Below are 24,561 nucleotides of genomic sequence, written 5' to 3' on the forward strand. Positions count from 1 at the left end.
TTGGCATGGATTTCACAGAACAGCTAATACAAACACTGAATGTTGAAAGATGGAAAGGGTGAAAAGCTATCTCTCAGAAAGGGAGCACAGTGAAACAGAGCTGTAAACACACACATGTGGCGTATTTGGGCAAAAGAAAGCAATTTGGTGCGCCCAAGAGGCCAGCAGAGTTTGGATTATCAATCGGGAGCCCATAAATTGGACAGAGCAATCAAGGACATGAAGAAGTGGGTGGTCCTGAGGAAAATGAACTTGATTTGAAGGATTACAAACTTTCTCTCTTGGTGATCGCCACTGTTCATAATCGCTTAATCATATTATTTGCCTATGCCAAAACTGTGCATGAAAAATTTCCACTCCAATTCCTCTGATTCAGCAATTCCACTTCTGGAACACGGACGTACAAGGAACTAGTACTGGGTAGCACAACAACTTAGCCACAATACATTCCTTTACAGCATTACACAAAAAATGCAAAATATTGGAGAGAACCAAATGTTTAATGACAGAGATTGGGTAAATAAAACTATGGCCTATACTACACATTCAGTTTTAAAATTTGAGAGAAAAGAATACTTCCACATGGAAAAATGTTCACCATATATTTTTAAGTTATGGATGCAATATCCACATGCTAAATAAGATGTCCACACTGTCCCTGTTTTATGGAAGAAAATGAAAGTAATACTGAGAAGGACACAGCCCTTTTTACTTTTAATTTAAATAATAAATTTTTGTGTGATAAAATTACAGGTAACTTATTTTTGTCCTTGTTCTTTCCTATTAACTTCAAACTCCCACATAAAAAAAACTTAAAACATCCTTAAAACAGCAACATCATTATAGATTGAGAAATAACCCAGAAATATATTCTCAATTTATTATTGATCAGAAAAAACAAGTTAAAATAGTATTACATTTTAATATTTGTTAAGAAATAAAGCTTAGGCAGACTTTTTCTTCACTACGCCAGCCTGTTTTATACATTTCCACAAAGAACATTCTTTTATTATTTTATCATTTGAAAAATAATAATTTCTTTAATTGCTAACTCAATCTTTATCTCCTAAGAACTTTTGAGAACTGAAATGTTATGGTCTATACCCAAAAATCAATCAGTGGAGTTTAGAACAGCTTATGTGAATATTTCCTTATAAATTCAAACACACTCAGAGACTAATTTGCTTTAGGACTTCCAAAACCATTAATTTCAGAAAAATAAAGCTATGAGTGAATTTTAAAACAACACAATAAGCCTTTTTAAGTCTATTATTAAATCTTCAATCTAATTATCACGATTTTCCTCATTTTATTTTTGAAATCCATCACTCAAGTGTGCTCATGGCATAAAAGGAGAAAATATGCAAGATACTGGAGCCATCAAACCGTTTCAAATGAAATACAAATTTAATACTGGATCCAATGATAAAATTTTAAAAGATGGCATTACACAGGTGTAACTCTCAGAAAACACAAAACATACACCTTACATTTTTCTACCACTGGTCCATCTGGTGCTGAGGTTTTCAGTACTACAGTATTTTTCGGCAAGGATTTTGGGAGTTAAACAACTTCCTGTCCTCCATCAGCGCCTTCAGCTCTTCCCTCTCTTCTAGCTTCTTAGTTTTCCTTCAATCAAACACCAGGATGCCCCAGAGCTAAGGGTGTTGGTGAGCTTTCTGTCACTGTTAGGAAATCCTGTGACCAGATACTTATGAAATAAAGAGAGCTTTATTTTGTCTTGTGGCTCTGGAGCAACAAGTCCAACACTGAGCAGCACCATTGGTTTGGGCCTCAGTGTGGGCAGAACATCATATGAGGAGCAGGTTTCAGAGTGAGCCATCACATCTCCATCTCAAGCCAGGCAAAAGAGAGAGACAGGTAGACTGTGGTCCCATAATCCTTTTCACTTCCTGTCCGGGGATGGATCTCAGTGGTAAAGCACTTGCCTAGCATGTGTGAGGCCTTACTGCAAAACAAACAACACAACAAAACAAAACATGATCCTTTTCACCTTCTGATGACTAAAATGACTGTGGCCCCACCTCTTACAGGTTCACAACACCTTCTAATACCAGCACCTAGGGGACCAGACCTTACCTATGCCTGTTTGGGGAAAGTCCATTTAAACCATCCCTCAGGCCTTCCCAAAGCACCTACAGGTTTCAGCCACTTTGAACCCTGCTGATGTCCACACTGTGCTCCAGGCCAGTTAAAGCACAACTCTGATGGTGACACCCAGGCACCAGCCTTATGAAAATTCCTTGGGCTGCTCCAGTGTGCAGCCTGGTTTGAGAATCATTCTTCTTGGTGACTCTATTCCACGCTGTGGTTCTTGTCCCATTTTCTCCCTCATCAGCTCCAAGCCTTGACTTCCAGCTTTCATTTCTTCACCACCCATTCTAATCACTGAATTTGTCCCGTGCAAATCGGGACACATTATAAAAACTGACTGCTCAAGCAGGGTATCGCTTAGGACTTCTTTGGTCACAAGTAACAGAAACTCAACCCAAATTGGCTTCAATGTGATGGTAACGTATTGGTTCACATTCCTGAAAAGTTTAGAGGTGGGAATAAGTTCAGGTAAGGCTTGGTCAGAACACAAATGGTGCTGCTATGCACTGATACCTCTGTCACCCCACCTCTAGGTTCTGCCTTCTGCCATGAAGCTGCCCTCTCAGGCAAAGTCTCCCCTTGTGGCTGTAAGATGACTACTGCAATTCATGTCCTAACAAATGCACCTTTGATGGAAAAATGAATGTTTTTCCCAGATGTCTCTGTGAAGGTCTTTACAGCATAACTAATTGGCTCCTCCTGGGGCCAGGTGCCTGTGTGTTCACATGTCATAATGGCCAGAGAAATGTCACGCTCCAGGAGCTGAGGACCATGTTCCTCAGAAGCACCTGGATTGAAAGTGCTTCCCAGAGAAAGTGCAAAGCATAGTTGCCTTTTTAAAAGGAACCAGTGAGAGGATGCTAGCTTGCAAATATAACAACTGTCCATTCCAGGTAGAATGCATAGGCATTTCCTTCTGAAAAGAAGCAAAGAAGTAGGGCCACTCCAGAAAACCAAACACAGAGTGTAGGAACCAGCCTATGAGCTGGAAACTGACAAAGATGGAAAATAAAGACACAGAAACAGGCTAAAATCTGGAGGGCCAGGAGGCTCATGTCTCCTTTTGACATAGAGCCCCAAATGACTGGTACACCTTGGTTTTATTCACTCAGACATGGGCACAAGCGATTAGAGTTCCACAGGATTCAACTGTCTCCCACCTTCCACGGTACTTCGAGTAAACAACTTAACCTCAAGTGTTTTTGCTTCTCCCTGCAGTGTGTTAGCAGCTTGCATGCCCTCTTTCTTCTCAGTGCTCATGGAGGAGCCCAATCAGGCCTCATTCTTCCCATCTGGCCTCCCACGATGGCGATATTTACAAGCTAGACTTCCATGGGGTATCAGAGTTTTCGATCAAGGCAGACTCTTCAAGATGCAGGAAAGAGCCGGACCAGCTACAGCTAAAAGCTCATTACACATAGCAACTAAAATAGTGCTATCAATTTATAATGAAGTATTTAAATACTAGCCCATGAAGTATCCGAATTAAAATAAACTGAAAAAGAAAAAGTCAAACACAAGGAAAAAAACCTGCAATATGTGTGGTGAGTAATACTGTACTTGCTTTTAGGACTTGGAAATGGCTTTTGTTTTGATCATGGCTATACTTGGTACTATGTGGATTATCTAGTCCTATTTTTAAATTAATCAACTTTTCTGTCTTATCAGAAAAGTCAATACGTATTGAATAAGTCTTATAAGTGTAGAATGATAAAGACCTACAGTTTTTAGTTTTCCATAGTCTATTTGGCAACATTTATTCCCTGGGCAGGAGAGAGAGTCACAGCCACCCTAGTGGTGGCAGGTGTCTAGAGAGCAGCAAAAGCAACACTTTAAAATATCTCTTAAGCCCTCTGACCATTTTTGTAACTTGAAAGTCACATCCATCCCCCTATGACTTTGTCATTTACATAATTCATGAATCTACATCTACATCTCCAGCCCTCATGCCTTTCGAGTCAGTTTCAAGAGACAGAGAGAGAGAGAGAAACCCAGAATACTAAAAATTCATTCTTTTATCCCACAAGTATTTATTGTGCAAGTATTAGAAGCCCAACACTATTCTAGGGACCAGGGATTCAGCAGTGACTAAGAGAAATAAGTCTCTGTTCTCATGAAACCTACTAAAAGGAAGCGGAATTTTTTTTAAAAGCAAACAAGATAATCCTGCAAAGTAGTAAATTAAAGAAATAAACTGATAGTAAGCTAATCAATATAGCATACACTAACTTCAGGGAACGGTGTGTTTTTTCATACGAAATGTTCAGGGATAATGTAATAGACTGACCAGGTTAAGCTGTAGTAACAAACGCCCCCAGTATAAGGGGCTGAAAAACAACAAAAGCTGGTTTCTCCTTCCTTCTACCTATTCAGCACAGGTTGTTATGGAAACCGCTCATTGTAGTCCCTCAAGACTGTGATAATTTTGTACTCTGCAAATTAAATAACCTGGAACTACATTTCCCAGAGTTCCTTTCTTCTACAGCTGCAGATCAGCATGGGCCCCCGGCAGGTCTGTGTGGGATCTGGAATCCAGAAGTGAAGAGCCTACTGGGTCTCCTCCATCAGCCTCCTCAGACTCCTGGGCCAGATGCATGTACAGCTCTAGCACAAGGGCACCAGGTCCTCCTGCAGACAGCTGGCATCACTGAGGTGACAGGTAGACGTGGCTTCCAGGCCGTCTTCAGAGGTCTAGTGTTCTGCTCTTCCTCCTGCACACACAAGGACCCAGGGACCACCATCTTCCATAGATGTCTTGACCAATGCCCAAGTCTCTGGAGGTTCCCATCCTTTGGCAAATCCCTTACCCCATGTGACTCTCCAGGTTTTGCTTCTGCTCAACCCTTGTGGAAGCAGGGACCCAGATAGCTACCACAGTATTATGTTGGGCCTCACAGTCGGTTTTGAGGCAGGAAAACAAAAGATCTGGAGGGCAGCATGGCAGCAATTAAATGCACTGACCTGAACTACCACATGTCCCTTTCCGCCCACATCTCGCCTGCCAGAGTCAGACATAGTGCGCCCCAGCCACAGGGAGCCGGCCAGGTCTCCCTGACCTTGTGTCCAAGAATGAAGAGGGAGATGTTTGGCCAGGGCACTAGGAACCCACCCAGGAAGCCTGCTCAACAGAAGCTACATGAGTTGAGCAAGGAACAGAGACTGGCACCTGAGGGGCTGGCAGGAAAGCACTCCGGGAGGAGAGAAGAGGATTTTCAAAGACCCTGACAGCAGGCAGGACTCAGTCTCCTTCAGGAACTCAAGAAAGCAGTGTGCCCAGACCAGAGCAGACCATGCTGCTGTTGATCCCCAGGGTCCCTTTTACCACCATGTGTCCCCCTCCCTCGGCTTTGGGAGCTTTCACTTGGAGGTCCCAAGGGCTCTGCTCTGCAAGACTGCTCCCCACTACCAAGGGACGGGGCTCCCATCCCCTTCGGCCGCCCTTGGCCTGGGATGGGCTGGGCGGGAGAGGGAAGCCCGGGACCACTGGGTCTGCCCTCTGGCTCTGCTGCATCTCCATGTGGCCTGGGCTGCGGCTGCTCTCTAAGTCTTCATTTGAAGCCACAGCTTGGTGTGGCTTCTTCCCCTCCCTGTCTGCTCCTCTGCTTCCTGTATGGGCATCTGCTAGGAACTTGTCCTGGTGAATCCCTGGCACATGAACCCTGGCCACAGAGTTCTGCTTTGGCAGAACCAGAACCAAGTCATATCTGGAATAGAATCACCAAGTTCTTTTAACTCTCTGTGTTCTGGTACCCAAGGCTAGACATGTATTTATTTAAACACACACACACACACACACACACACACACACACACGCACACAGTGTGATCAAAAATTACATTAAATGTTGAATAAAAATTTCTTAAATTATTATAGTAAAACATGCCTTGCCATTCATCCCCCTCAAACTAGTCTTCCTCACTTTGAACACACTTACCTGTCATTCTTGCCACTTTCTGAAGAAGTTCTGCAAGTCCTCTTTCCCGAGCATCTTTCTCATGGCTGCCTGGGTGTTCCAAACCTATTAAAAAATTTAATCATTGTCAACTAAAAACATTATATTGTATCTTCATTCACATTTATTCACCACATCTGGCACTGAATGAACTCTGGCTCTTTCCCCAAAGTCCAAATGACCATTATGGGTAAATGTTTTAAGTGGATTCAGGACGTCAAGGCAGCCACACAAGACCACTAAAGACTTCATGAAAGAAGGCTTGCAGAACTGCTTCAGAAAGTACAAGAATGGTGGGATAAGTGTGTTTGCAGTGAAGAGGAGCATTTTCAGTGAAATTAATGACAGTGTGTCTTTACCATAATTTTTTTAAAATTTAAGCATTCGCCATATTTTCTGATTAATGATATACACATATGTATATATTATTTGCTATAATAGAATGCTATCTTGGTGCTTTTATTTAGTTCATTGCTCAGTGGTAGTATTGTATAGCTAGTATATTCCAGTCTTTCCCCCAGCAGTCTATTTAAATTTATCTTCCTGCCAGGGATTTAGCTCAGTGGTTCCGCCACCTGCTTCACAAGCTCAAGGACCCAAGTTCAATCCCCGGTACCACAAAAACAAAAACAAAAATAAAAAACAAAGCAAATAAATTTATCTTCCTTTACTTTATCCAAAACCACTATTCTGATAAGGTACCTTAGTGTTCAAGGACTTCCAATCACCTGAAAAGGTTTTTCCATAGCCTTGACAGTAGTCTTTGTAAAGGAATTCACACATACATACACACATTTCTCATGGGCCCACAATGTAATTTTTAAAATTCATTATAATTTAATTCCTATATGTATAATCATAAAATTAGTTATAGTCTCCTTATGCTGACAGCTTTGATGAACTATAGGTCCAGAATAAGGTTTCAAATTATAGCTAAACATAACTACAAAACCAATAAAATTTAAATTTCTCACATTAATTTAATGTGACCGAGGATGTTATTTTTCCTGGAACAAAACTGTCAATGCTTGGTCTAACAGAAGAAGAAGAATGTAGTCTCAGGTTTGCAGTCATACCAACCTAGTCATGAACATGAACTGAACCAGTCCCACCTGTGAGTTTGGCCTTCCATTTTGCTATCATGGAAGAGAGGCACTGGCCCCTTTCCACAGTGACACTGTGTGGAGAAATATCCAGAAGCACAATGCTGAGTATCCACATCAGAGAAGTACCCAGGAAACAGGAATCCACTTTCTTACTTTGCATGCTTTTATATTCATTGCATGATTTTCTTCCCAACAGCACTGGGAAATTTCCATTATTATCCTGAAGGCCTGGCCTTTATGATGAGTTGAAAGATCTTCAGTTTCCCGGTGACATGTTAATAATCCAAACATCCTGGGAACACTTTTTAATAAAATACTATTCCAGAGAGGGAACATCTGGATCTCTCTTACCCTTCTCTTAAAAATTATCCTGTCTGTGCCCAAGAAAGATAAGAATCAATACAATTTTCATGGCCATGGTTACTGTCTGTTTATAAGAAACTTCTTTATCTGGCTGAAACAGATGTTCAGCTGAAAATGTTTTTGCCAGTGCAGATTCTGTCCCAAATGCACATTACTGACTCACAGGGACAGAATGGCCATGAATAGAACTAGCCAGGGATGGTGCGGTTGGTGGGTCTGTTCCTCCATGGGACAGTAGAATTAAAAAGCTTGATTCCATTACCTTGATGACCGTATGCAACTGCGAAGAATTCTCGGAAGCTGACTTGGTCATCATTCATGATTTAGTTTGTTTTGGTTTGCCTTTTGTTGAATAGAGACTGTTGAATTTGGCTACACATACAGTTTTCACCTTGGCTTGATTTCCCCAAGGCTAAGACCCAAGGTTCTGCCGTGGTATCTCAGACAAGACATGCTTCCTCCCACTGAGCTACACTGAAAGACACCTAAGAGTCATGTGTGTTCCTTCAAGGATCAATAATAAAACTGAAGTTAATAGCAGCCAACTTTCAACAGGGAGGTCTCCTTTCACAAGTGAAGTTTTAAATCTACAAAGCACGATACTGTCTCCTGCTTTTTTTAAGATGAAAGCCAGAAGCAGCAGGAGATGTCTACAGTTCAAAGAGTATTTACATCCCTTGAATCGAAGGGGGAGAAATTCCTTTGCAAGGGGATGGGCCTTTGAACTGGGGCGACCAGAACCCAGGGATGAACCTATTCTGGTGATTGCCAGCAGAAGTCTGTTCAGAAGGTGCTAAGCATGAGGCCTGTTCGTAACACCAGCACCTCCTCTTTGGGCCAGATGAATTCTTTTTTTTTCTGTCAGCAATGGGTAACATTTTTTATTTTATGAAAAAATTAAATTTCATAACAAAATAGTAAAAATAACAATAGTTAATACATTGTACATCGTTATCTTCAAAGGAGTTAGTCAGAGTACAAGACATAAACCAAAAAGATTCTTACAAAACAGAAACAAACAGATAATAATACAAATTTTTCTTTTGTAAGATAAACCATTAAGGTAAATTAAACCAATTAGCATACATATTAAAATATTTTTGAAACAATGGAATATGTAATTTGGGGAAGTATTTGAACTTCTCCCTACACCCTATTTATCTCTCTTTTATTTTGCTCTTTATTGGTATTTATATATGGTTTCTCATATAAAGGAAAACGTGATATTTGAGCTCGTGTGTCTGACATTTCATTTAATATTATGGTCTCAAGTTGCATCCATTTACCTGTGAATGCCTTGAGTCTATCTTTCTTTATGGCAGCATAGTACTCCATTGTGTATAAATACCACATTTTCCTTATCTATTTATCTGTTAATGGGCACATAGGCTATTTCCAAGATTTAGTTATTATAAATTGTGCTACTATAAACATGGGTATGCATGTATCCCTATACTATAATGATTTTAACTCTTTTGGGAAGATACCAAGAAGGGGGATAGCTGTGTCAAATGGAATTTCTATTTTTAAGTGCTTGAGGAATCTCCACACTGATTTCATAGTGGTTGTACTAGTTTACATTTTCAAATAATTGAACGGATCTATTGGATTCCTTTTATTCTGGACACTCTCCTAAACACATGAACATTAAAAATACGTGGGCTTAGCTGTCAACTTTATTAACAAAATGTATTCTGATAGAGTTATTTCAACTCCACGGCAGGATTTTCTTTCTCATATTTCTAATAATGCCTCTGTATTGGTTAGGAAAGAGTTTGGCTGCAAGTAACAAGAAACTCAAATTTAACATAAAAGACTATTTTTTTCAGGTAACAGGAAATCCAGAAGTAGACAATTCTGAGCTATTTTAGCTGCCTAGGTACACCAGCAAGGATTAAAGGCCTTCTAGACCCCACTTCTTCATTCTTAGAGTACCGTATGTGTTTTATCCTCATGGTCACCCAATGGCTGCTGAACCTCCACATACCATATCTGGTTCCAGGAAGAGAAAGGTAGCTGGAGTTAGCACAGAGCCAAAAAGAATGTGCCATCCAAGATTAAATCTGTGCTACAAAACTTTTCCTAGAGGTCCTTCTGCTTATATCACACTCCATAAAACTGAGTTAATTCATCATCCCTAGCTGCAAGGAAGTCTTGGACAAAAGTATGTTAGTTGGGCATATCTCTTCCCCAAAAGAAAATCAAACTTTTATCATAACATAAGAGAGGAATATGGGTAATGTCCACAACACTAGCAATGATTATCATATTGCAGTCTAGGAATGAGAGTCGGCTCTTAATATAAAATGCACTTGCGTTAAAAATACAAAGCTCTCTCTTGAGATCTGACTACTCTGACAGGGTTATAGGCAGAGTTCCCCAGCGCAGCAAAGCAAGAGTGCAAACTGGATTGCAACCACTATGTCTTGGACATCAGGGATTGCACTGCCGTTCCTGTATTAAAAATATACCTCTGAAAATGTTTAATTTAAATTTAAATAGGTCTCTTCCATCATAAGGTGAGTTCATTCCTGAAATCTTTGTTTTAAAAGCAAAATCCTCTCTTAAATCTTATTAACTCACTGTTTCCCATTTTTAAACTGGAGCTCTATTATCCTAAAAAGAATTCTGAACAGCTGACATCACACCCAAGAAAGCAAAAAACTTCAAAACTCACACTTTTTCCTATTTCTCCTATCAGAGTATTAAATCATCAGAGAAAGAACAACATCTAACTTTTTCACTGTTCTCCAAGGGTTCCAAGTATACATGATAAGCAATGAATATTTTACAATGAATATGTTACATATTTAAAATGGAAATTATTTTTCTAAAAATCATTATTACTGGAGTTCAAAATACAAGAGGTGATAAAAAATATGATGACGTTTAAAAAAATTTTATGACAGTAAAAGACACGTTGCCATTTATCCCCCTCAAAATATTCCCCTTGCTCCAAACACACTTATCCCACAGTCCTGTTCTCTTTCTGGGGCTGTTCTGGAAGTCCTCCCTCCTGTCTTTAGAAGGTTCAAAGATATGGTGAAAGCTGATGCCCTGTGTCCTCCCGTGGAAAAGCAGCCTTATAGAAACATTGTGTGGCGTCCTCATCTACCTTACACAATTCTAGCTCTTGCCCAATCTCAAAGTGACCATGAAAGGCGAATGCTTTGCATTGATTCGGGATACTGAGTCAGCTTTGGAAGATTAACTAAAGACACACATGAAATTGAACTCCCAGAATGGCTTCAGAAAGTGGCAAGAATAACAGGATAAATGTGTTCAGAGTGAGGGTGCAAATTTTGAGGGGGATTAATTATTTTTTATTCATTAAGTTCACTGGCATACTTTAGGTATACATTATGGTCTCAACCATCATTGGGAACTTGTACCTGTACGTGATGTATCTTGGTGCTTATTTCTTCCCATTCCCCTTCTCTCCCTTCCATCTCTCTAACCCTCCTTATTTACAAAAGTTTTGTTTCTGCTTTTTCCCTCTTTTCTCATTTTTTTCTTTCTCTTCTTTCTACCCCCTCCTTCCCCCAAGTTCCTCTTCCCCTTTGAACCTTTTCTTCCTATTTCATATTATATGTTTTGGTCCTAATGGCCATGTGTCTTTTACGGTCTCAAAACAAAAGAACAAATCACGCTTTTAAAATCCTAACACCAGTCCCAGTAAAACCAGAAGCGGGACCTAAAAAAACCATCATTTGCCAGTATTATTAAACATTTTTTCCTGAAAATCTGGCTAATGAAGTTATATTAGAGAATAATTATAAGCATAGTTATTAGAAGGTATAAGACAAAAGTATTGGCAGATGATATAGCCACTTTCTAGAAAATTCAAGTGAATTAACTGAAAAACAATTAGAAATAAAAGTTTAGTAAATTATCTAATACAAAACAAATGTTGCCATTCTGCCAGCTATAATCAGGAAGTTTGTGATAGAATCTGGATGAAAAATGCAGGTTTTTACATATACACTGTTATCTCAATATTAAAATAGACATGAAGATAGATATATAGAAATAGACAACTGGGTAAAATTATTCAGCCTCACTGTAGTGTTAGGCACTACAGTGCCTAGTTGTCCTTCATCTGTGAGCACTGAGCACAGTGAGAATTTCCTGTTAACGTCAGCACAGTCACAGAGGCGGACACGTGAAAAGCTTCAGCCCAGAACATACTGGAAGCCACTTGTCTTAGTGACTTTTCTCTCATTACTGAGACAAGATACTCAGCACCCAAAGTTAAAGGGGGAAAGGTTCATTTAGCTCACGGTTTATAGAGGTTTTGGTCCATAATCACCTGGCTCCAAGGCAGGGATGGCAGAGGGGCAACAGTTCATGGCGGCGGAAGGCATCAAAAGCAAAAAGAGAACCTTAGCAGCATCTTCCTGCCCCTTTTATGTTATCCAGACTCCCAGGATTAGGGAAATGTCAAATCGATCAGTGGACTGGTTTGGTAATCACATGCCCTCGATCCCAGCATCACACACTCTAGTTTCAGCCACTTCTGAAAAAGCCCCACACCTATGACCACATGAGGCTTTGGAGGTACATCTACACCCAAACCCTAACACTGCTCCAGTCTTCTGTCTTCAGCGTCTTCATAAACATGTGTCTCTCTCCTAGTTAGTGCACATTCAGCTCCTCACTCTACCTCAGCTTTAAATCTGCTACATGATGCCCTGTCTTTTCAATTTGCCTTTCAAAAGTGGATTTTATAAGTGATACATAGCCTTATTCTTATGTAAATTCATCTTCAAGTCACCCTCCAAATTTGGTTTAAATCAATCCAGACTATGAGTTAGAAAGTTCATTCTACTTTTATCAATATACCTTGATAACTGAAGAAAGTCACTAAAAAGCTTATAATGGGATTAGGGAATTTTTTTATTTTTATGCTTTTATTATATTTTCAAATTTTCCACACGGATTAGGTATTACTTTTAGAATTTCAAAAAAAAAATCCTGATCCCTTATATCGTCCCTTTCCCTTATATCTTCCATGTCCCATCTCCCAGCAAGTCTTTCCAGGCTATATCTCAAATATCAACTCTTCAACATATATCCCTCCAGCACTTCTCTGTGAGGCCGCCATCTGGTCCAAGTTTTGGTCACCTCCTCCTAGACAGCTGTAATCGTCCCTCTCCTATAGAAGTCAGTTCCCAAGCTAAGACAGGTCAAAAGAGCCCTCGGAACAAGATGTTTCTGTGTTCTTACCGGAAGTGAATCTTGTGAATGGGTCCACCAAGAACCATGAGAACCCGCCCCTCCCCGAGAGACCCCGCCCCCAAGGGAGACCCCGCCCCCAAGGGAGGAGGGCAGTCAGGACCAGTCAGTTCCGTCTGCAAACCACACTGATCCCTCTACACATTCCCTCTTCCTGGCTTAGCTGGAATAAAGTCTCTGCATCCAACAAAAACAGACCAGAATAATAAGCCAATAACCAAAGACCAGATGTTTGTAAATAGGAGAGGAATAAGTGAGTACAAAGACTAATACAAGCTGACAGTTCGTGGGGTAAGATTGGACAACAGTTAAGTCCATCTGAAATTATAAATCATCCCCTTGGTGAGTCTGGGAAAATTAGGGAGAGAAAGCAATTTCAACTTAAATCCATTCAACAAAAGAAATTTAAGAATTTTTTTAAACTTCTAACTTAATTTATATTTACTTCAAAATACATAACTGTGTTATTTCATTAAATTCATTTAAATTTAGATAGGTCAAAAATACTATGAGTAAAAATAAAAAGCAAACTGCTACGTGTTACACGATATTGCAATATATATGGCAAAAGTTAGGATTGTGTCCAAAAAAAGATACTCTTTCTAATCATCAAACAAAAAGTAGAATCCCTCCCTTTGGAAAATGATGAAAGAATATGACCAGGCAATCATGAAAGAAAGAGGAAAAAAACACCTCATAGCCAATGAAAATGAAAAAGTTCAAGTTTATCTGAAGTCAATAATTGTAAAATAAAAGAATGTTGATAAAATTGGAAAATAGAAATTAAAAGTCTGATATTTATTATAGGTGAAGATGTTCTGCTAATGGAAGCATAAACTGGAAGCACAATTTTCACTGTTCTTAAGACATGTTAGAATATTTATATCCACCCCTAGACGCTTATGTGTATCCCACATCACACATATAAGGACTCATTTACACGGATGTTTATTGCAGTATTATTTATAATAGTGAGACATGGTAGCAACCAACAAAATTAGTGGGTGAGAGCCTTTTGCACATTCTGAGTTTATTTAATAACACTGAAAAGTGATGGTGACTATTGATTTGTAACATAGTTCACAAAATAACAAATTTAGTATGATGCCAATTTCATTAAATTTTATGCACTTCTAAGAAGGGAAAAAAATCAGTAGAAATAAAATATTAATGGCTAGATGGTGATATTAGGGGTAAATATTATTGTATTCTCCCTATTTTTTTAATGTTTCATGAAACTAATACATGCTCATGATAATCTTGTAAAATATAATAATCATACAAACATACATGTGCACACAAATATATATATTCATGTACTTTTCTAAAAACTAATAAAAAGAGTTATCAGAAACTGGCCCATGGAAAACCAAATATGTTAAGCTTTTTTTTTTTTTTAGAAACCAATAATAACAATGAAAACAACTCTGTTAAAACTCTGGCCCTTCTTATTATAAATAAGTTTTATGTTAATTATTGTAGTGATTTAAAGGCATTTGGAGGTTATCTATAGACATACTTTTGTGTGCAGTGCCTGACACACACATATCGTGGCTCCACAGTATGCTGTATTCTTCGAGGAATGAATAAGGGCTATTGCACAAGTGATGGCAAGGGCCTTCTCACCCTTTGATGACAAACCTTCTGACACACTTTTGAACCTATTTAAATAGACCATTGGTCCCGCTGTTTAACAACTTTTAAAAATGTCCTAATATTAACTACTCTTAAAACAGAAATCATTATTTTTGACAGATCCTCTCTAAAATCTAATTGGTTTAACACCTATAATCCAGTACAGCAAGTTAATTTGCTCATCTACTTGGGGGCACATTTTGCAATTAATTCTTTCCTGTGAGTTCGCAGTGGCACTTATTGCTTAAATCTAGATGATTCACAAGAGCATCATCGAGATTTCCTGCAACTGCTGTTACTGGGTGATGGTCACACCTGTAGTGAAATTTTTTCAAGATAAAATTAGCTGGACCCTGTTCTATGACATGGGAATTCTAGGAGTTCATTGATGGATCATTTATTTGTAAAGATGGCACCAGAAATTATAAGTGAGGGGTCCTGTCTGTACTTATAGATCCTATGGCTCATGTTTATAAGATAGTCAGACAGTCTGACAGAATAAGCTCTGAAAATGTACGAATATGATGCAGAATTTGTCCCTGCATACCTAACAAAACATATGAATCTGGACGCAATGAAATCTTAACAAAATGTTCACAGTAGGCTCTCAGGAGAGATACTTTCTAATGATCTATGACCCATCACAAGTCTGTTGAAAGCAATTTTCACACAAATCTTACCATTGTGGGTCTGATGTAATTCTCCTTAATTTCCTATCACCGGACTTGACCCGGGGCAATAAGAAAAAAAGTGAGTCTGGTCCCTTGTAGTTGCTGCCAGGGTGACCTCCGAAGGCACCTGTCTTGCAGTACTCCTGGGCTCCTCTCATCCCCAGTAGTGCTGACTTGTGTAACCCACATGACAGTACAGAAATAAGCATCCTCGACTTCTCAAACTGGGTCTTAAAATGCTTTGCCATCAGCACTTCATCTTTCTTGGATTACCTGCCAGAGGCCATGTAGGGTGTGGGAAGTCCACGTAGGAGCAACTGAGACCTCCAGCCACTGCCCTGTAAATGAGCCATGGGCTGGAGGGCTGTACACTCATCCTTCACCCTGAACGTAGCCCTATGAGACTCCCTAAGCCAGAGCCCTCAGCTGAGCTACTACTCAACCCCTGACCCTCAGAAACCATGAGAGATCAAAAGTACTTTCCATTTTAACCTGCTAACTGTTGGGGTAATTGTTGTGTAACAATAAATGATCAATGCATTCCTTTTAAGAAAACTTACTCAAATGAGTGGTTAATCTACACTTTGGGGATTTAAATTCAATTATTTCAGGATTCTTTACTTCTTTCTCTCCGCAGGTGAGATTGTGAATCTAAGTTCCAGGGCATTTTATTTACTCCCCTAACATTGGAGAAAGGACCTCCTGGCCATTAATTTCTTTATTAGTTAGAATTGTTGGGGTTATTGATAACAGAAGGGCAGAACCAATGTAGTTCAGATAATGGGCATTTTTATCTCACACTGTGTGTGAAGTTAGATATTTCCAGAGCCAGGCCGTTCTACAGTTCAACAACCTCAGACTCTTGTTAGCTTTTCTTTCTTTGATTTTCTTTTATGGCATTCCTTTTCCTGTGAATCATCTATTCAAACCTTTTCCACATTTTTTGTAGGTGAGTAATCATTTTCCTATCAATTTCTTAGAACTCTTTGTATATTAAGAGGTCAACTTTCATCTGTGATATAAGTTGCAATGTTCCCGAATCTATCAGGTGACGTGTTACTTCATCTTTGGTATTTTTGATTATGCATATATTTAATAATAAACTTAAATTTATCAATCTTTTTCTTCTGTAGTTCCTAGATTTTGAGTCCTATTTAAAACATTTCCTCCCAGGCCAAAGTTACAAAGCAATTATCTCATGGTTTTTTCCAATGCCTTTAAGTGTTTTTATAAACACTTAAATGCTCGGTTAATTAACTTATTACAATGAATTAATAATGATTATTTTAATTACAGTTATGGCTCTAATTCATTCATTTCCCTTGATGTACATAATCTGAAATATGGATCCAACTAAATTTTTCCTCCAGAACCCCGATACGACTTATTGAGTGGCTTATTTCCCACCACCCTCCCTTTGGCAATCATGTGTAACTCTCCCATAATCACCATCCCCATTGAATGAGCAGGGTCATAGACAACTTTCCAACCATTAATAGAACCCAAAGGAACGGCACTGTGTGCTTCAGAACAGGAGAAGCAAACCATGGCCAGAGAGTCAGATCTGGCTTGCCCCCTGTTTTTATAAATAAAACTTTATTGGCACATAGCCACACCCACTCATCCATATATCATCTATGGCTGTTTTTATACTACAAGGGCAAAACAGAAGAGTTGCAACAGAGCCTCAAACATTGACCCTTTTCATTCAGACAGTTTTTCCTGCAAAAACAATCTCTGCTTTCCACAGTGCCTCAAGGGCTGATTCTTTGTGAAACTCTTAGCTCCCTGCACCCCCAGAGCACTCTGGGCATTCCAACGATTCTTTAATTAATGTTAACATAGGCATTTTTTAATGCTGATTTGCCAAAAGAAAACAAAATAAAGCCCAGGAAAGAGAGAAAATAATAGGAATGACAGGGAGGAGCCTGAAACCAGTTTTTAGGCACAACAATTAGATTAGGTATATACCTACTCCCCACAGCAAATAAGAATCTTATGAATGGAAAAACTGGAAAAATGGCACTGAATGTCTTCCAGCTTAGGATGCCCACAGCACAGATGTAAATATCTATCCCCAATTTTTTCTAGGCAAATAAAGAAGAAAGGTTGCACCACTGTTTGCTAAAGTCGCTTTCTTAAGGAAATGTTTGTCTTTTGCAAGAATCAGGGGGGCTTATGCTGAGACCAAAAAGTAGGGATATTAAGCACATTTTTTAAAGCTATCTTTTTAATAAACTGTACACATAAAATCTAAGCAATCCACACAATTCCCCCAAAGACACTCTATGTTTCTACCCCGCACACCCACTGGCTCAATAAAGTCACATCTTTCTGTTATTAATAAGGCAGTTCGCCTCAGGTACTTCTTTAATTTCCTGTATTTTTTCCAACACAAAGTTAATTTACTTTATCCCTTATCCCAAGAATGATAACAAGGTTTCTATAAAAGTGAACATTCGTGATCAAAGAGAAGCTTGTATTATAAACAAATTATTACAACTGGGCTCCCTTTGAAATATTTTAACTTAATTAAGCTCAAACACTTTTGGCAAAGGTTTAAAAACTTGAGAGTAATTGAAGCATCATTCCGATTTGGCTGGATTTTTCTTTTAATGTTGGAGTAAAGGGGAGGGTAGTTTACACGGTTATAGCCTAAAATGTTACAGTGATATTGTTTTTTAGTTGCTACCTTTTTAAGCAAAAGGTATTAAGCAAAATTGAATTTGTTTGTGGAGGAGGGAATCAGGGCCTGGCTTGCTTACAGTGGGGGTTACAGGACTGTATGCATTTGTCATAACACAGAACTGGACACTAAGAGTCGAATCTTACTGTGTGTAAATTATACCTCCATAAACCTCACTTTTTTAAAAATTGGATTCTGGAGACTCAGCTGAGTTGAAAATGTCCCCAAGATTATTTTTGTAGTATTATCTAAAATGACCAAAACAAAGAAAAAGATAACTAGAAATGACATCAATATTGATCAGGAGAGAAATTGGTTCATTTTAAAAATGACTTAAATCTATATATTGAGCTGGAAGACTCTATAAAATATTGTTAAATGGAGGGGAAAAGCAAGTTGCAGAATAATGTGTTTATAAAGGAAACTGTATCAACATCTGAGGTAGTGATACCACCTCATTTAACAAATAAATTTTTAAAAGGTAAGATTAAAAAGTAACAGGGCCCGGGATTTAGCTCAGTGGTTCCACCACCTGCCTTGCTAGCGCAAGGTCCTGAGTTCAATCCCCAGTACCAAAAAAAAAAAGTAACTAATACTTATTGGCAACTTCAATGTACCAGGCATGATGCCACGCAGCTTACAAATATTATCTCATTTAATTATCATCAAAACCCTATGAAGCAGGTACTACAGATCTACTCTCTCTCTCATTCAAGGTTTTACTTCATCCTTTGGGGCTTGATACATTTTAGAAGTCAAAGTCCTTTGAGTTTTAGAAAGTAGTAAGTTGTATTATTTATCCATTCCTGTGGTTCAACGTGCCCCATATGTAACAGCTTAGAACAGCAAAGGTGGGTTATCTTACCGTCTGTGAGTCAGGATCCGCACATGGCTCCGCAGCCTCGCAGTGTGCCTTAAATGTGGTTATCCTCAGGGTTCCAGCCAGGGCTGCCATCTCACCTGAGGGCTAAAGGACAAGGACACATCTTTCCAGTCCCAGCCCCATGACTGTGGCTCACCTCTGCCTCCCCATGTGGAAGGCCTCACAACCTGGTGGTCATCTTCCCCCAGGCCAAGCAATTCAAGAAACCGTGAAAGAGAACACCCAAAGGACATGTGACAGCTCACCTGATTAATCCTGAAAGCAAGCAGCACTCCACCCTTCCCGCCATATTCTATTTGTAACCAGAAAGCCAGTGAGACCTGCCCACCTTCATGGGGGGAGTTGACCCTGAGACTTCCTGTCAGGAGGTGGGATACTGGGCCACCCCGGAACATCTGCCAAGGGCTCCCTAACTCCTACAGTGACATCTGGGACACCATTTTGAATCAAAACCAGATATTTGTGTAGCAAAACATTGACTCTTCGTGCTACACGAGATAAATAATGACGATGCATAGCCCTGTATGAGTTCCGGTTTGCTTCCAAGTAGCTGATGAACACACTTTTGGTTTGGAGACCCTCTGGGTTTTCAGAATTATGAAACCAAGTCTGGAGCTCTGCATTATCATCCACCCACTTCACAGCGGTGATGCTGAGCCCAGAGAGGTTAAGATGCACACAGGCGCGTGTACGGGCACGTACCGGGCACCGAGCTCGAGGAGAAGGAGAGAGTTCCATACATGTCTGCAATGCTCAGCTCATTACAAACTCATACTGCAGTAGCACTCCGTTAGTTTTAGATTAGTAAAATACATTCTGTTCTTCAAAAAATAAAGCCATATTTCTCCTCTGTGGTAAGGAATTTGAGCTGAGCGCCAAAGGCATTATGCAGAGTGAATTGGCTTATAGCACATCAGACTGTGTGCACCTCGGGAGATCACACAGTGGGAAAATTAGGGAAACGAGGAAGAAGCACAAGAAGAGGAAGGAAGCAAAGGCGTCATAAACGAGATGCACGCCCTGGGTCTGGGCGGCGTCGGCAGGGCCCGGGGGCCGGAAATGAGCGCGGGGTGAGAAAACGCTATCCGAGGTGTGGGGGGATGAGCTTGGTCCCCAGAGTTTGGTGCGAACGCTGCAAAGCCCCTGCCTGTGAGGTGGCGAGAACACTGACAGCAGCCAGACTCCGACCTCTGGTCTGCCCCGATTCTCAGTCAGAATTTGGAACATGTATTAAATACAGCATCACAGGAGGGAAGGAGTCAGTCCTTTATTTTGGGTTTTACTTTTTTATGACCTGTTTAAACAGATAACAACTGATTTTAATAACTGCAAGTGATATTAGATACACTGAATGGCCCTACTTCAGATTCTGTATATGTTTAACAAATTAAGCATTTCTTCTTTATCACTAAAGGAAAGCGCTTAGCAGGGCAAGCTGAGAAATTCTTATAATGTCCTCTAAGGTTACTAATAAGCCAAACGTCACTGGCCTCTATTGTAATACTGACTTTAATCTGGCGCATCAATTCCAAGTGCACTCCTGTCAGGATCAGAAATGGCTTGGAGACTATGACATGGCAAAGCTCTTTCTTTAGAAGCAAATTTTAGGAGCCAGGGTGGAAAAGGGAGCACAGCAATGCTTGACGGGTAGCCAGGCTGCCCTGTCATCCCTCGGCCTCCCACAAGGTGGCGATGCTTCTCAGCAGCCGGTACAAGGTGCTTTCCCTGACACCGTGATAAGGCTGCTGTTGGCCTCAAAGTGTCCAATACCTCCCCACCCCTGAGAAATGTCTCTTCCCATAAGAGAAGGATTCTGGAATGTGTTCACGTTCACAATGTTGTCTTAAAGCACCATGGAAGATGAATTCATAAGGGTAACAATTCACACAGGTAGCATGGTCCAGGGGCTTCAAGTCCCAACTCTGAGAGGCTGTGTTGCCTCGAAATAATTACTTGTCCTCTCTGTCTCAATCCCCTCACCTATAAAACAGCTGCAATAATACCGCCAATAACAGTACCTAGCTTAGAAGAAGGCTGATGGGAGGCAGAAAAGCCCTTACAATAGTGTTTGACACGTACCAAACATGATTTATGAGGTGACTACCATTTCTGAGCACCCTGAGAACAGGTTCTTCCTAGTGAGTTGGCCGTATTTTACCTACTCTTGCTAGCAACACTAGAAGTAAGGACCAGCATTAGACCCATTTAGCAGATGAGAAAATCAAGGCCAAACACATGAGGGAAATGAATGTCCCACAGTCTAAGTTTGGGGCCGAGGATGAATTCATATCTATGTAATTCACATCTTCCTACCCCTAAGTCCATGTTCTTAATTATCTAGGCCAAATAGTATAAGTAATAAAAATCAGGATGCATATAGCTCAAATAGAGATAAATGGCAACTGCAAACTCTACCTCTTGCCCCCTAAAAGTGTGCTTTCCTCTCCCCAACATAATTTTATTTTCTTCCCTTTTCATGGCTTACCTCCCTTAAGTTAAATTTTTACTTGAACACTTATTTCTAAAACCCACAGGAGGTATCTATAACCTAAATCTTTAAAAATTCCTGAGATATGGCTTTGAGGTGAACTTAAGAATTTCCCACTTAAACAAAAAAAAAGGTTAGATTATTTAAAAGTCAAGAAAAGATGATTCTGCAGTTCTGCACAAGGATAAAAATAGAATTCCACGTCCTCTACCCAAAATCTCCACCACTTTCCAACTGCTGGGGGGTTTTTGCCTGTCAGTCCTTGAAATGACCTTGGTTTAATTACCTGCATCTCAATGAGTGAATCTACATAGAAAGTGAAGGTTAATTAATGAAGAATTGTTTCTTTTCTGAGCCCACCAGTCAGTGGCTGACAGCAAGCCACATCCACGCAATATTATCCTCTCTCATTAGAAATGGTCAAATTGGGCCGGGGATTTAGCTCAGTGGTTCCATCGCCTACCTCGCAAGCACAAGGTCCCGAGTTCGATCCCCGGTACCAAATAAATAAATAATTAATTAAACAAATAAATAGAAATGGTCAGATTGATGCGTTCACTTTGGAGCAAGGGAAGGGAAGGAAATAGTTTACTAATGATGGCTGTTCACAAAGCTCCCACTTAGCACCTCTAACCTTGAGTGGCCCTGACCCCAAACTCACAGAATCCAAAAATGTGAGAGCAGGTAGAAATGCAAAAATCAGAGTCTAGTGAGGTTCAGACACTCATATGCCCGGTGCACAATATATTCACATCACTCCTGTTCTATTCTTTCTCTTCATATTCCTCGTCTTCATATATTTTTTAAACTAAGTTGCTCGGAAGCAGGGATTCAGAGTCTCAACATGAGTGATATTGGGAGCCGATGACAGCACTGTGGGATGTTGAGCTGCGTCCCAGCTTCCACTCACCGGGTGCTGGTAGCGCCCTCCCCAAGTTGTGACAACTAAAAATGTCTCCAGACACTGTCCTAAGTCGCCCTGGGGGCCAAAACTGTCCCTACTAGCAGGATGAAGAGGGGAAATGCAATTGGGGGGATTTTCCTTTTAGCTTTTTCTGTCAAATAACTTCAGACTTGGAGAAAGAGGAGGTGAAGGCAGTATTCATGCACACTTGTCCCTCAGACTTCCCAATGCTTCCACTTTACAAAACCACGGCCCAATTATTGAAAACGGGGAATTAACACCAAAACGGTAATATGTAATTTATGGATCTCACTCAATTATCAGCAAGTACTCATCACCATCTCTTTCCTGGAGACCCAGGAAAGACCCAGGACCCAAAGTGTTGGCAGTGCTAGAGGCGTTTCTCCTCAGGACCCGGACCCGGACCCAATCCAGAACTGCATGTGACTGTCCTGTCTTCCCGTCGCCAGTCCGGGACAAGTCCATGGCTCCTTGGTCTTTCTTTGCCTCCCACGGCCTTGGCATGTTTGAAGAACACTGTCCAGTTAGTTGCACTGCAAAATACCTCCTTTGGAGGCTGCCCTGGTGCTCTCTGGCCATTAGGTTGAAGCGTGTTTGGGTTTGGCTCGGCTTGGTTTGGTTTTAGTACTGAAGACCGAAACCAGGAACTTCACACTGAGCTACATTTCCCAGCCTTTTCCTTCTTTCCTTCCTTCCTTCCTTCCTTCCTTCCTTTCTTTTCCTTCCTTACTTTCTTCCTATTTCTTTCCTTCCTTTCCTTCTTTCTTTTTAAATTTAGAAGGAACAGGTCTCACTAAGTCACTAATCTGTCCAGATGGGACTCACACTTGGGGGCCTCCAGCCTCAGTTTCCCAGAGTGCTGGGATGACAGCGTGGCCCCCACGTCCAGGTGCAGGTAGCATTTTGATGAAAACACTGCGGCAGCTCTGTGCTTCTCAGGGCGTCTCCTCGGGAGCAGAACTGCTGCTCGCTTTGGTTACTTTATGGAGACTGTGAGCAGTCTCTCCCCTATAAATCTCCGATTTCTGCCTTTGTACTTTGTTTGTGTATTCTGAGCACATTCCTTTAGACTATGGCACTGTGGACACATCGCATTTCTCACCTTGACTTTGCCCACTGATTTGGGCATCTAGTGACAATTCTTGGGTGCAGTAATTATTACTGGGCCGCCTGCCGCATGGCGCCTTCCTATTTCCATCATTCTCCAGTTATACTTGGAATTCCAAGGTAAGGAATTAGCTAGCTTGGTCTCCTTTATTTGAAAGTTATTTTTAGAGAAACTTCTGTCTCAAAAACTAGCATTAAAATAAGTGTTTTCATGATGAATCACAGTAGTAAAAGATAAATTCAATTAAAAATACTTTTTTCTTTCTGGCTATTACAGCTTTGATATTTCATTTCTCCTTGTTAAAGAGAGATGAATATGCATCAGAAAAGCACTAAAAACACACGAGAACCACACCACCTTTCTCCTTGATACGTACTCGGAAAGACCGGAAGACAGTACGGAAGGGAGCTCCACGCAAGTCCCTACCACTTCGGGTCAGATCTTCTCTTTCTCCAGGGCCCGTGTCTGGCACGCTGAAAACACTGGGTCTCTTTTGCCATTTTCCGAATGAAGCCACTGAGGCCCAATGCAGCTAACTTCCTTCTCGGTAGCCATCGAGAGAGGATTTTCACAAGGAACAGGAAGAACACTGGGCCTAACACAAAAATCCTGGGAGGGAAGGAGTTGGTGGGTAGAGATTTCTCACCAGGGTGGTAGGGTGGCTCCTAAAACCCAAGCTAGACCAGGAAGGACTCGAGTGCAGGGACCCAAGCGGCCAGGCCCTCTACCTCCCGCTTCTCCCTTTCTGTGTGCATCCCCTCTGTTCTCCCCTCCGCTCGCTCTCTCCTCGTGTACTGGCGCTCACAGCTGCCTTCTTAGCTCCCCTGTCCACAGAGCATTGTATGGTAACCCCAGAACAACAAAGTTCAAAGGCCAACCCACACTCAGAGCCTCAGTGAGTTGCTTTAGTTCCCATTCCAAGCTCTCTTGGGAAGGAGAATCGCGTTGGCCCAGCTTCACCGTGGACCAAGGGCAATGCTGAGCAGGCGAGCAGGTCCTGCAGCTCACAGAGAAGCCCGGGGCCGGCAGGCTGAGCGAGGGTGCACGCCAGGGCCTGGGGCTGCTCCTGCAAGTCTTTCCCAGCATGACCATTCCTAGGCCCCCTGGCCCTGTGCTGCCGGCCTGCTTTCGCTTTACCCGCCTCACTTTTTCTTCAATAAAAACACCAAATCAGGAAATTTATGATAGTCTGAGCCTCAACAGGGCGATGATGTTTTATTCTTGCGGTCATTAAAATGCACACACATTACTCACCCTGAGAAATCCTCAGACCACGCTGAGCTGGACCAAGAGCGAGGCCTCGCCCCTCTGCGGTCTTGGTCCTGCGTCCCGGGCAGCCACACAGGCCATGTTCAAAACGTTCAGCTTTCAATCTATCCCTGCTCTATTCTTCC

At 40.9% G+C, this 24,561-nt stretch overlaps 1 long non-coding RNA gene across 2 annotated transcripts in view; it reads right to left on the minus strand.

Moving 5' to 3' along the window:
• Positions 1–662: 662 nt before the first annotated feature.
• Positions 663–24,561, minus strand: part of LOC110344560 (uncharacterized) — a 32,597-nt gene continuing 8,698 nt past the window's right edge. The window contains exons 2-5 of one of the 2 annotated variants that reach the window (XR_015446048.1): positions 18,629–18,730; positions 6,050–6,133; positions 4,667–4,826; positions 663–1,969 (exon numbers count right to left, since the gene is read on the minus strand). This is a non-coding gene — a long non-coding RNA (uncharacterized LOC110344560). The remainder of the gene's footprint in view (positions 1,970–4,666; positions 4,827–6,049; positions 6,134–18,628; positions 18,731–24,561) is intronic. The other variant, XR_002387201.2, reaches the window with a different exon arrangement.

Source organism: Heterocephalus glaber, unplaced genomic scaffold, assembly GCF_053883595.1.
Source record: "Heterocephalus glaber isolate CG9 unplaced genomic scaffold, H.glaber_assembly_v1.0 deba00001673, whole genome shotgun sequence".
Taxonomy (NCBI): domain Eukaryota; kingdom Metazoa; phylum Chordata; class Mammalia; order Rodentia; family Bathyergidae; genus Heterocephalus; species Heterocephalus glaber.